Below are 11,923 nucleotides of genomic sequence, written 5' to 3'. Positions count from 1 at the left end.
ATAACACGCATAAATTGATGTAAAACTTGGACGGTGAACAGAAAAATGCAAGAAAAGTTGAAAGCAGCTGAAATGTGGTTATGGAGGAGAATTTTGAAGATACCATGGACAGCAAAAATAACTAATGAGGATGTGCTGAGGCGGATGGGAGTGGTGAGGGAAATGATGAGATTTCTCGGACATGTGATGAGGAGGAATGAGGTGGAGGCTGTGGTGTTGACTGGGATGGTGGAGGGCAGAAGAGCAAGAGGAAAACAGAAATAAATGTATGGATGGTGTGACGAGAGTGGCGGGAGGACATCTTAAGCCTGCTGAGTTGTTGCAGCTAACAAGAGATAGAATCAGGTGGCGCTCCATGGTTGCCGAAGTCCTGCTGGTGGATACGGCACGGCGGTAAGGGTAAGGGTTGCCCAGATCTTCAGTCAACCCTAACTTTAGTAAGTTCGCTCAAGTGGAGCACCGGGGACCAGCATGGCCCAAGCATCATAGTTAAATCAAGCCTCAGAGTTAAATGAATGTGGCCAGTGTATATTCTTACGTTTTACGTATGTTTTATTCTATGATTGCTGTTTCCGGTAAATGGTAGCCCATAAGGCTGCTTTCACATTATCCGGTATCTCGTAGTGGACAGCCGCAGTGAAGTGCTGTTCTGTGCCTCCCTGAATAGATACAAGTTTATCAGTGTGTTCCATGCAACAGAGGATGGATCCCTGCATGGCAGCGTCCGAAAGTCATGTTTGCATCTTGCATTTAAGGAAGAGGAAAAAGCAGCTGTGCAGAATCCACAGTACAACCTCTTAACGAACAAATAAAAGAGATGCACAGGAAGCATGAGAAAGGATGATGCATTTTTTTTAAATTACTCTATCTATGGACACAAGAAGAACTGCTACAGTGTTTAGATGAGAACCTACAGCATAACTCCAAAATGTACAGCACTCCTTCCTTCATGCTGCGCAGTCAGATTTCGATTATATAATCTTCTAGTGTCTTGTCCCACTGTATCGATCTCTCCCCAATGAGAGATATAAGGTTGCCAATACCGATATTGTCATCACATTCCATGCTAATAGCAAAGAAGTTATGGTGGAATAGCGTGGGTGGCAGCCGTGCGTAGACTTTGCAGACTGCCGTGTAAATTGTAATGTGAGGAAACCATAGCAAGCTAAGGCTAGCTAGCCCGGTCCCGTGGCTAGCCACGGGACAAGTCTTTTTTTTCGGCCTATTGCTTTCTTTTAAGCTTTCTTGATAGTGCCTGATGGTCGGCCCCAGCCCGTTATGGCGCAGGCAAGTGTTTGTAGTAGCACCATTTTGCTTGGCTCATGCTGCCCCCCGGAGCTCATCTATGAGCCTCTCTTAGAGAGAGAATCTAAAGTCCTGGTTGATAGCTGGTCTTCAGGACAGCATGTGGGTAGTCTTAAGCCACTTGGCGGTGGCTGAAAAATCTCAGCTGTAGCGGCGAGAAGGACTCGAACCCGCATCCTCATGGAGCGCCGGCACGCTAACCACTTAGCCACCGCTTTCCCGTAATGGGGTGCCCGGCATGCATCCGGCGCCGGGACGGCAGCCTCGCTGTGAACGTCCCGTGTGAAAGGCTCCATTCAGTCGATTGAAGTTCACGGCGCTACACTAAAGAGGATCAACGGGAGCTCCGGGGGCAGCATGAGCCTGACAGTATGGCGTCACAATAAAACACTTTCCCGCCCCATTATCGAGCTAGGGCCGACCAGCAGGCTCCCTTAAGAAAGCCTACCGGTGCCTATAGGCCGAATGTAAGAAAAAAGTTAATGCCACTGCCGCCTTAATAAAGTGTCAATGGTCGCGTGTCTTTTTACTGGCCCAGTGGTACAAAGCTGTTGAAGAACCCTTAGCAAGCTTCTGTAGCCACTTCCGGACTGATTCTTTTGTACCGTGTCCTGGCAACTCAGTGATGGTGTTCGTTAATGCGTCAGATATTTGTATTTGATGGTTAATATTATTGTTTGTCATATTCTTTTTTTTGTGGAAGAAAGCTGCAGAAGCCTTAATTTGATGTTTAACGTTGAAATAAACGAACTGAAGAAGCTAAAACAAGATCGTCACTCCTTTCTTTCTCTTTTTCTTTTTAGGTGCTACCAGTAGCGCCGGTATGCTCTCTTGAGTGGCCTCTTAGGCGCAAAGTTTATTTATAGTGGCTGCCGTGGTACATGACTCTTGATTGGCCAATGATGGCCCCCGATGCTCCGCTTGAATGAAATTACATACGTGATTTGGATATTATAGGGATGAGCGAGAGTGAGAAGTCTTGTGCAGCAGGGTAGCGGCATGGGTGGCAGCATGCAGTTAGCATGCTAACAGAAGAATAGTCAGCTTGAAAATATCGATAGAAGATAGAGAGGCAACATTGCGGCGGAATTTAATAGGTAATAGACTGACAGTAAGAGGAAGGGAGTTGATATGACGTTGAGAATTTGACTCCAAAAGGGATGTGTGTGTGCGGAACCATGTGCACCCTACACATGAGATGCGTACTCCATACGAGTATATATGGACAGCATCTGGGAGTAGGACAAAAACTGGCGGAAACAATGCAGAATGCCTGAATTCGAGGGAGATGATTTAGCAAGAGGAAATATGAAGTTTACAGTTAAAATTTTGAGTTAAGGATAAACCGAAAATGTTTACTGTTGAAGAAGGGGACAGCTGAGTGTTATCGAAGAATAAGGGATAGGTGTTTGGAAGATTGTGTCGAGTTGACTGGTGGATAAATATTTCATAATACTAATTGGGTACCATTAAGTAGAACAATAGTTTTCTATTGTTACACTAAACTTTTTGAAGCTCGTTTTTATTTCCATTGAATTCGTTTGTGATCGCGGAGCCTCACCCATCCACGCACCGCACTTCCGTAGTAAACACATTATCGGATAATCAAACTCATGAATATTTACTGTTGACAAATATGTAGTTTGCTGAAATATATAATTATTTACATTGAAATGACAACTTGCACATAATATATTTCGTACAATGTATGAATGTGTGCTGTGTTAGTCCTCAGTACATGGTTGAGGACAATACCTCCGCACGTTATATTTTCGGAGATAAATAAGACTTGTCATCCATATTTTTTTTTCGGATTTTCATAATACGGGAATTCTTCACTGATAAGGAAGATATTGATCGGGACACCAACATCGCAAATTCGTTTTTACAGTGTGTCGTGGGGACAAGTTACGACGATGCCGATCCTACCTCTCCTCACACGAGGTCTGGTGACGCGGGGACAGGCTGCGACGATGTCCGTTTCCTGCTCACTCTCCCCACATGTCGATGACCTGGGTCCCCTTGTATCGCGGGGACAGGTTACGACGATGCCTTACCACCTTTCTCACAAGGTGACCAAGAGGTTGCAAGTCCAATCCCAGCTCACAGTTGCTCCTTGGTGTAAACCTAGCAGAGCTGTTTGTTCTTAGCTCAGTGAGATCTTAGCTCGGTGAGATTTTTTCATCACCTGTAATCCTTGCAGAGTGACGACATGGCTCATGGCCTCACCCGTGACGCCACCGTCAGGATGGTTCGGCCTTTGACCTTGGTTCGACCCAACGCGCCGGCCAACTGTAGGAAACAAACAAATAAACGAGTACAAGTATTTATATGACTCTAAGCGGCTTAGACCTTCAATGTCTGTCTGTCTGATTCGATTAAAATGTATAGCCAAAGAATTTCGCTATTTATACTGACAAATGAATGTTAGCTGACAGTCCTCAACAAAGACCTATACAGTGCAGTAAACAAATTAAATATTATGAGAGATATTGGTGTGTGGGGAGTGTTGGTGTGTGGGGAGTGTTGGTGTGTGGGGAGTGTTGGTGTGTGGGGAGTGTTGGTGTGTGGGGAGTGTTGGTGTGTGGGGAGTGTTGGAGTGTTGGTGTGTGGGGAGTGGTGGTGTGTGGGGAGTGGTGGTGTGTAGGGAGTGGTGGTGTGTGGGGAGTGGTGGTGTGTGGGGTGGTGTGTGTGGGGTGTGGAGTGTGGGGGTGGGGGGTGTGTTGGTGTGTGGGGAGTGTTGGTGTGTGGGGAGTGTTGGTGTGTGGGGAGTGTTGGAGTGTTGGTGTGTGGGGAATGTTGGTGTGTAGGGAGTGTTGGTGTGTGGGGAGTGTTGGTGTGTGGGGAGTGTTGGTGTGTGGGGAGTGTTGGAGTGTTGGTGTGTGGGGAGTGTTGGTGTGTGGGGAGTGTTGGTGTGTGGGGAGTGTTGGTGTGTGGGGAGTGTTGGTTGGTGTGGAGTGTTGGTGTGTGGGAGGTTGGTGTGTGGGGTGTTGGTGGGGAGGGGTGGGGTGTGTGGGAGTGTTGGTGTGGGGAGTGTTGGTGTGTGGGGAGTGTTGGTGTGTGGGGAGTGTTGGTGTGTGGGGAGTGTTGGTGTGTGGGGAGTGTTGGTGTGTGGGGAGTGTTGGAGTGTTGGTGTGTGGGGAGTGTGGGGGTGGGGGGTGTGTGGGTGTGTGGGTCGTGTTGGTGTGTTGGTGTGTGGGGAGTGTTGGTGTGTGGGGAGTGTTGGTGTGTGGGGTGTGTTGGTGTGTGGGGAGTGTTGGTGTGTGGGGAGTGTTGGTGTGTGGGGAGTGGTGGTGTGTGGGGAGTGTTGGAGTGTTGGTGTGTGGGGAGTGTTGGTGTGTGGGGAGTGTTGGTGTGTGGGGAGTGTTGGTGTGTTGGGTGGTGTGTGGGGTGTTGGTGTGTGGGGAGTGTTGGAGTGTTGGTGTGTGGGGGTGTTGGTGTGTGGGGGTGGTGGTGTTGGGGGTGTGTTGGTGTGTGGGGAGTGTTGGTGTGTGGGGAGTGTTGGTGTGTGGGGAGTGTTGGTGTGTGGGGAGTGTTGGTGTGTGGGGAGTGTTGGTGTGTGGGGAGTGTTGGTGTGTGGGGAGTGTTGGTGTGTGGGGAGTGTTGGAGTGTTGGTGTGTGGGGAGTGTTGGTGTGTGGGGAGTGTTGGTGTGTGGGGTGGTGGTGTGTGGGAGTGTTGGTGTGTGGGGGTGTTGGTGTGTGGGGTGGGTTGGTGTGTGGGGAGTGGTGGTGTGTGGGGAGTGTTGGTGTGTGGGGAGGTTGGTGTGGGGGGTTGGTGTGTGGGGGTGTTGGTGTGTTGGGAGTGTTGGTGTGTGGGGTGTGTTGGTGTGTGGGGAGTGTTGGTGTGTGGGGAGGTTGGTGGGGAGGGGTGTTGGTGTGTGGGAGTGTTGGTGTGGGGAGTGTTGGTGTGTGGGGTGTTGGTGTGGGGAGTGTTGGTGTGTGGGGAGTGTTGGCGTGTGGGGTGTTTGGGTGTGTGGGGTGTTGGTGTGTGGGGTGGTGTGTGGGGAGTGTTGGTGTGTGGGAGGTGTTGGTGTGTGGGGAGTGTTGGTGTGGGAGGTGTGTGGGGTGTTGGTGTGTGGGGAGGTGGTGTGGGGTGGTGGTGGTGTGTGGGGGTGGTGGTGTGGGGAGTGTTGGTGTGTGGGGGTGGTGGTGTGTGGGAGTGGTGGTGTGTGGGGAGTGTTGGTGTGTGGGAGGTTGGTGTGTGGGGTGGTGGTGTGGGGGTGTTGGTGTGTGGGGTGGTGGTGTGGGAGTGGTGGTGTGGGGAGTGGTGGTGTGTGGGGTGGTGGTGTGTGGGGAGGTTGGTGTGGGAGGTGGTGTGTGGGAGGTTGGTGTGGGAGTGGTGTGTGGGAGGTGGTGGGAGGTGGTGTGTGGGGTGGTGGTGTGTGGGGGTGTTGGTGTGTGGGGTGTTGGTGTGGGGAGTGTTGGTGTGGGGAGTGTTGGTGTGTGGGGAGTGGTGGTGGGGAGTGTTGGTGTGTGGGGAGTGTTGGTGTGTGGGGAGTGTTGGTGTGTGGGGAGTGGTGGTGTGTGGGGAGTGTTGGTGTGTGGGGAGTGGTGGTGTGTGGGGAGTGGTGGTGTGTGGGGAGTGGTGGTGTGTGGGGAGTGGTGGTGTGTGGGGAGTGTTGGTGTGTGGGGAGTGTTGGTGTGTGGGGAGTGTTGGTGTGTGGGGAGTGGTGGTGTGTGGGGAGTGGTGGTGTGTGGGGAGTGGTGGTGTGTGGGGTGGTGGTGTGTGGGGAGTGTTGGTGTGTGGGGAGTGGTGTGTGGGAGTGTGTGTGGGGAGTGGTGGTGTGTGGGGTGTTGGTGTGTGGGGAGGGTGGTGTGTGGGGAGTGGTGGTGTGTGGGGAGTGGGGGTGTGGGGGGTGTGTGGGTGTGTGGGGAGTGTTGGTGTGTGGGGAGTGTTGGTGTGGGGGTGTTGGTGTGTGGGAGGTTGGTGGGGAGGGTGGTGTGTGGGGTGGTGGTGTGTGGGGTGTTGGTGTGTGGGGTGTTGGTGTGTGGGGAGGTTGGTGTGGGAGGTTGGTGGTGGTGTGGTGTGGGGAGGTTGGTGTGTGGGGAGTGTTGGTGTGTGGGGAGTGGTGGTGTGGGGTGGGTGTGTGGGGAGTGGTGGTGTGGGAGTTGTGTGGGGAGTGGTGTGTGGGGGTGGTGGTGTGTGGGGTGTGTGGGGAGTAGTGGTGTGTGGTGTGGTGGTGTGTGGGGAGTGTTGGTGTGTGGGGAGTGGTGGTGTGTGGGGAGTGGTGGTGTGTGGGGAGTGGTGGTGTGTGGGGAGTGTTGGTGTGTGGGGAGTGTTGGTGTGTGGGGAGTGGTGGTGTTGGGGGAGTGGTGGTGTGTGTAGAGTGGTGGTGTGTGGGGAGGGGTGTGTGGGGAGTGGTGGTGTGTGGGGTGTTCAGTGTGGGGAGTGGTGGTGTGTGGGGAGTGTTGGTGTGTGGGGAGTGTTGGTGTGTGGGGAGTGGTGGTGTGTGGGGAGTGGTGGTGTGTGGGGAGTGTTGGTGTGTGGGGAGTGTTGGTGTGTGGGAAGTGTTGGTGTGTGGGGAGTGTTGGTGTGTGGGGAGTGTTGGTGTGTGTGTAGTGTAGGTGTGTTTATAGTGAGTAGTGTGTGTTAAGTGTTATAGTCTATTCCATGAAATGATTTAAGATACCCCCCCAAGGCAAGTGGGGCCAGGCACCTTTCTAGCTGCTGACTGGCTGACCATATTCTGTTACCCACCGTAAGATTTAGAATGATCAAGGATCCAAATTTAAAATTTCTTTGAGAAGTGTCTTGATACTCCCCTTTTAAAGGCGTTTAAGTCGTGGAAAGGAGGAATTTCAAATACAGGAAGACCGTCCTAGAGCTTACCAGCGAAAGAGATGAAAATGAAAATGTTTGTCAACTCATGCATAAGGAATTTAGATAGCATGGAGATGAGCTACAGTAAAAAATCGTGTGCAACGTGACTATAGAAGGGGGAAGGCATGCAGCAGTTAGCAAGTTTAGAACAGCATTCAGCATAAAAATATTTATAGAAAATCGAAGGAAATGAACAATGCAGCGGAATTCAATTCAGGAGATGGAAGAGAGCAAGGGGAGTCAGATACCTCGCTAAAGACCAACAGGTATCCTGACATCTGTTCTCCTTTTGTATTCCGATGCATGCATTTCTCGTCCTTCCCTTCATCCTCTTTCATCTCTTGAGTCTATTGTTGCAATTAGTGTTGCATTGTAGTGAGCATTGTTATTTTGGGAATGTTTGTTTGTCGAATGAATTGGTGCCTGACTTACGCGATCAAAAACCGGTCCATTAGCGTAGGAATAAGACTGTAAAAGCGGCATCAGCTTAGGCAAAGGATCGGTGGCAATGGAGTATTGTGTCAGCATAGAAAAGAGGCGTATGTAACACTGTAGTTGGGAAAGTGTTGCGTGTCCATGAACCCTCGGCAGAACCACACGTGTCAAGCGTTTCACTGTCCTTACGTGAATGTGTGCGTACCATAAAACGTAACCTATGGAAGTGTTCGGGGATTGTTTAGCAGACATAATCGTCTCTTTCAGGGACACTTTCTGTTCATTTCTGGGAAAATCATGATGTTATTTTACGTGAAAATAGTTATTAACGGAAAACAGCTACGAAAGCGCCAGAGTGAATATATTGCACAAATTTCAGTGAGGCATGTTTTGATGAATAACAAACACCGCGGCATGGATAAGCGCCGGAATCGTCCGTCTCCATTCGATGATCTATTTATAAACTAAGCAACGCACATCCCCGCCTGACTGATGGTTACCTATCGCCGCTAACACAGTAACCTATTGCCAGAAGTGTATCGCCTCTTTAGCAGGCGGATGGTGGGTCGTATCACCTATCGCCACTACCGATAATAACCTGTTGGCAGTAAGAATAGTAAGCTATCATCAGTAAATAAATTAGCTGAAACAAAATTCCCTCTAGCGCTTTCATAGCTGTGTTCCGGCGATAAACCCTGGCTGGCTCCGTGCGGAAAAAAGCAGAATATTTTAACCTCTGAAACAGGCAGATCAGTTCTGATGAATAATAGACGAGTATCTTGTTACTGTGATGTTTTTTGCTCTAGGTGCTAATGGAAACTGTACGCTGTGGAATATTTTTTGTAATATAATAAGTTTACTGATTGTATATTTGCAGAAGATGGAAAACCTTATCTGTAATATGTAACTAAATACGTAACTAACTGACTCTTGATCTGCGGCAGAAGAAAGTCACTCGTTCGCCGGCAGCAAACAAAGCAATGCGCTCCATAAAACCCAAAACAGTGAGGTCGAAGGACACACGCTTGCGCTGTTACGGCGTGAACCTTGCAAATTTTAGTTGTTTTTGTCAGTAACGCGCATTGCATGGTGGTGTATACAGAGTGGCTCGGTAGTGCTTGCACGCCTGTACATTGTGTCACTAAAAAGAATATATGTAGTGTTATGAGTGTCACAAACGTATAGCCATCACACACACACACACACACACACACACACACACACACACAGAGAGAGAGAGAGAGAGAGAGAGAGAGAGAGAGAGAGAGAGAGAGAGAGAGAGAGAGAGAGAGAGAGAGAGAGAGAGAGAGAGAGAGAGAGAGAGAGAGAGAAACTGAATCCCACGGCGCAGGCGCAAGGCGGCCTTTCATTTATAGACGGAAGTGTATTACCTCTTTAACAGGTGGATTGGGGGCCGTATCAAGAATGGTCTGGGAGGACCGATTAGAACGGCGTGCTTAACAGGGTGATAGGAATTAACGGGAGGATCAGCGCGACGGGCAGCCGTGGACACGAATGGCGAGGGAGGGAAGCTCTCACATGCAGTATTTTTTTTTTTTTTACAACAAAGGAGACAGCTCAAGGGCACAAAAAAAGGAAACAATAAAAAAAAAGCCCGCTACTCGCTGCTCCTACAAAAAAGAATCAAAAGAGGTGGCCGAACATGGTGCCCGACGGGGAAGGGAGACGTGGAGTGGTGAGGTTATGAAGGTAATATCTGCTGGTGTGGCACTTCAGTTCGTGGCGTGAACGTTGATATAAATTAGATATAAATCATTACAATACATCACTGACGCGTATGAGAATCTCTCTCTCTCTCTCTCTCTCTCTCTCTTTTGCAGACGACACAAAGATTGGTAACTCGGTTCACACTGACGAAGACAGGCAAAGCCTCTAAGAGTATTTGGACAAAATTTCTGCTTGGTCTGATAGATGGGAGATGCCCTTTAACGTAGACAAGTGCCAGGTCCTTCAAGTTGGAACAAGGAATAAGAAGCTCGATTACGAAATGCACGGCGTTAAACTCAAAAGCGTTCATTGCGTTAAGGACTTGGGGGTCAAAATAGCGTCAAACCTCAAATTCTCACAGCAATCCATCGATGCAGCAAATAAAGCGAACAGAATGTTGGGCTTCATTAAAAGAAACTTTTTATTCAAGAATAAAGATGTAATACTTCCACTCTACAATAGTTTAGTCAGACCCCACTTGGAATATGCGGTACAGCTTTGGTCTCCCCACCATGCAAAGGACATTGCTAAATTGGAAGGTGTTCAGCGTCGGTCAACGAAAATGATCCCTTCCTTGCGCAACAAATCTTACGAAGAAAGACTTTCCACCCTTAACATGTTCTCTCTTGAGAAACGTCGCCTCCGAGGAAACCTGATCGAATGTTTTAAAATACTTAATGGTTTCACGAATGTAGACAGATCAACATTGTTTATGATCGATGACACTTTGCGTACGAGGAACAATGGCGTAAAACTCAAATGTAGACAAGTAAATTCAGACTGCACCAAATTTTTCTTCACTAACGTTGTAGTGCGAGAATGGAATAAGCTCCCACCGTCAGTGGTCCAGTGTAACACGATTGACTCCTTCAAAAACAAGTTCGACCGTCACTTCCATCAACTTAATATCAACTAGAGTTGAAATACATCGTTCTGGAGCCTTCTGATTAATGTAGAATCACCTAGGTTTAAGGACAGACCACCTAGTCTGGACCATGGGGTCTGTGTGGTCTGATTTTCAATGTAAATCTCTCTCTCTCTCTCTCTCTCTCTCTCTCTCTCTCTCTCTCTCTCTCTCTCTCTCTCTCTCTCTCTCTCTCTCTCTCTCTCTCTCTCTCACACACACACACACACACACACACACACACACACGCTGACGTAGTGTTGGGCTACGCATCACTTTGAGAGCTCAACTCCCTGTGGGGCCCTCAGGTAGATTATATGTTCCTAGCGACATACACACTACCCTTCCCTTAATCGTCTTGACGGATAGTGCATTTTGTGTCTGTATGAATGTAAAATTAGGCTGAAGTTTGTCTTATGGGCAGGTATGCAGCGTTGTGGTTCTGGAGCAGTTTCTTCAATACGGAATTTGTTGTGTACGTAATGACTGGGATAAGTTAACATGTATATATATATATATATATATATATATATATATATATATATATATATATGTATATATATATATATATATATATATATATATATATATATATATATATATATATATATATATAACAACTTGATAAAGTCCCCATATTCTATGGAAACTCACGTATGTTTCAAAACAGCTTCTTGATGTCTAAAAAAACCCCGCTATAATCATGTTTTCATGGTAACTATTTGGCGACCACCTAAAGTAATCTTGTTACTGTTATGCAAAATGAGGTTAACACACCAAAATGAGATGCGTAGAGGTGTTTTTTGGGTTCAACTTGTGACAGGTACGTCTAAATAGCTTTAAGGTCAAATATCAGAATAGTGGATGCATTGTACCTTTGTGCCAATGCTTACCGGGAACACTGGGAGACCGTAAACGTGTGAAGTTATCCTCGAAATTGGGTTCGGTTCTCGTAGATACTCACTTTTACACTGGTACACTAGTCAGTGGCCTCGGGTGAGCAAACAGCCTAGTCATGGCTCCCCATCACCGAGAGAGAGAGAGAGAGAGAGAGAGAGAGAGAGAGAGAGAGATGGGGGTGGGTAGGGGGCGTCATCCACCGTAGGGTAAATGTAGAACTATTGATGTGTCCCTCAATGTAATATATATAGGTAACGTTTCTCTTATTTTTTTTTTTTTCATAAAGACAATAGTTCCTCTCAGTTTCCCTTCGTTAACCTCGTCCCGTGTGTGTGTGTGTGCAGGACGCGCCCATTCACGCCACGATGGTCACGCTGGTGGTGGTGAGCGTGGACCGTTACCGCCGCATCGTGTACCCGCACAAGGCCCGCCTGCCGCCCTTCATCGCCGTCCTGGGCGTGTGGATCACCTCCGTCTGCGTGGTGCTGCCCTACGCCATCTACACGAACTACATCGACCTGCAGGTGAGGCGCAGACACGGTGTGGACATTAACTTGACATTTCTCTTTGATTCTTTATGTAATTTGGGGCACCTTGTTGCGGGAATCATCTAATTAATAATTTTTTGTTAGCCTTTGGGTGACTCTTTTATGGTGAAAATAAAATCTCCTTCAGCCTGTACTAGTTCGCTGTAGGACAGACATTTTGCAACTCTCTCTCTGATGTTTGTGTACTCCATCCTGCTCAGGCAAATGTTGTAAATTCATTTCTCCACCTCGTCCTTTGCCTTACCTGATTTATAGCATTTCTGGGTTGCCGCTCTATTATTT

At 48.3% G+C, this 11,923-nt stretch overlaps 1 protein-coding gene across 1 annotated transcript in view; it reads left to right on the top strand.

The window, feature by feature from the left end:
- The window catches only part of LOC126985116 (ribitol-5-phosphate xylosyltransferase 1-like), a 93,190-nt gene extending 81,498 nt beyond the window's left edge, over positions 1–11,692 (top strand). Inside the window, exon 14 of the transcript XR_007738319.1 lies at positions 11,438–11,692. The gene's annotated coding sequence lies outside the window, so the exon portion shown is untranslated. The remainder of the gene's footprint in view (positions 1–11,437) is intronic.
- The last annotated feature ends 231 nt before the right edge of the window (positions 11,693–11,923 follow it).

This window comes from Eriocheir sinensis, chromosome 58 (assembly GCF_024679095.1).
Source record: "Eriocheir sinensis breed Jianghai 21 chromosome 58, ASM2467909v1, whole genome shotgun sequence".
NCBI lineage: Eukaryota > Metazoa > Arthropoda > Malacostraca > Decapoda > Varunidae > Eriocheir > Eriocheir sinensis.
The sequence above is the reverse complement of the archived record's forward strand: the minus strand, read 5'-3'. Positions and strand labels throughout refer to the sequence as shown.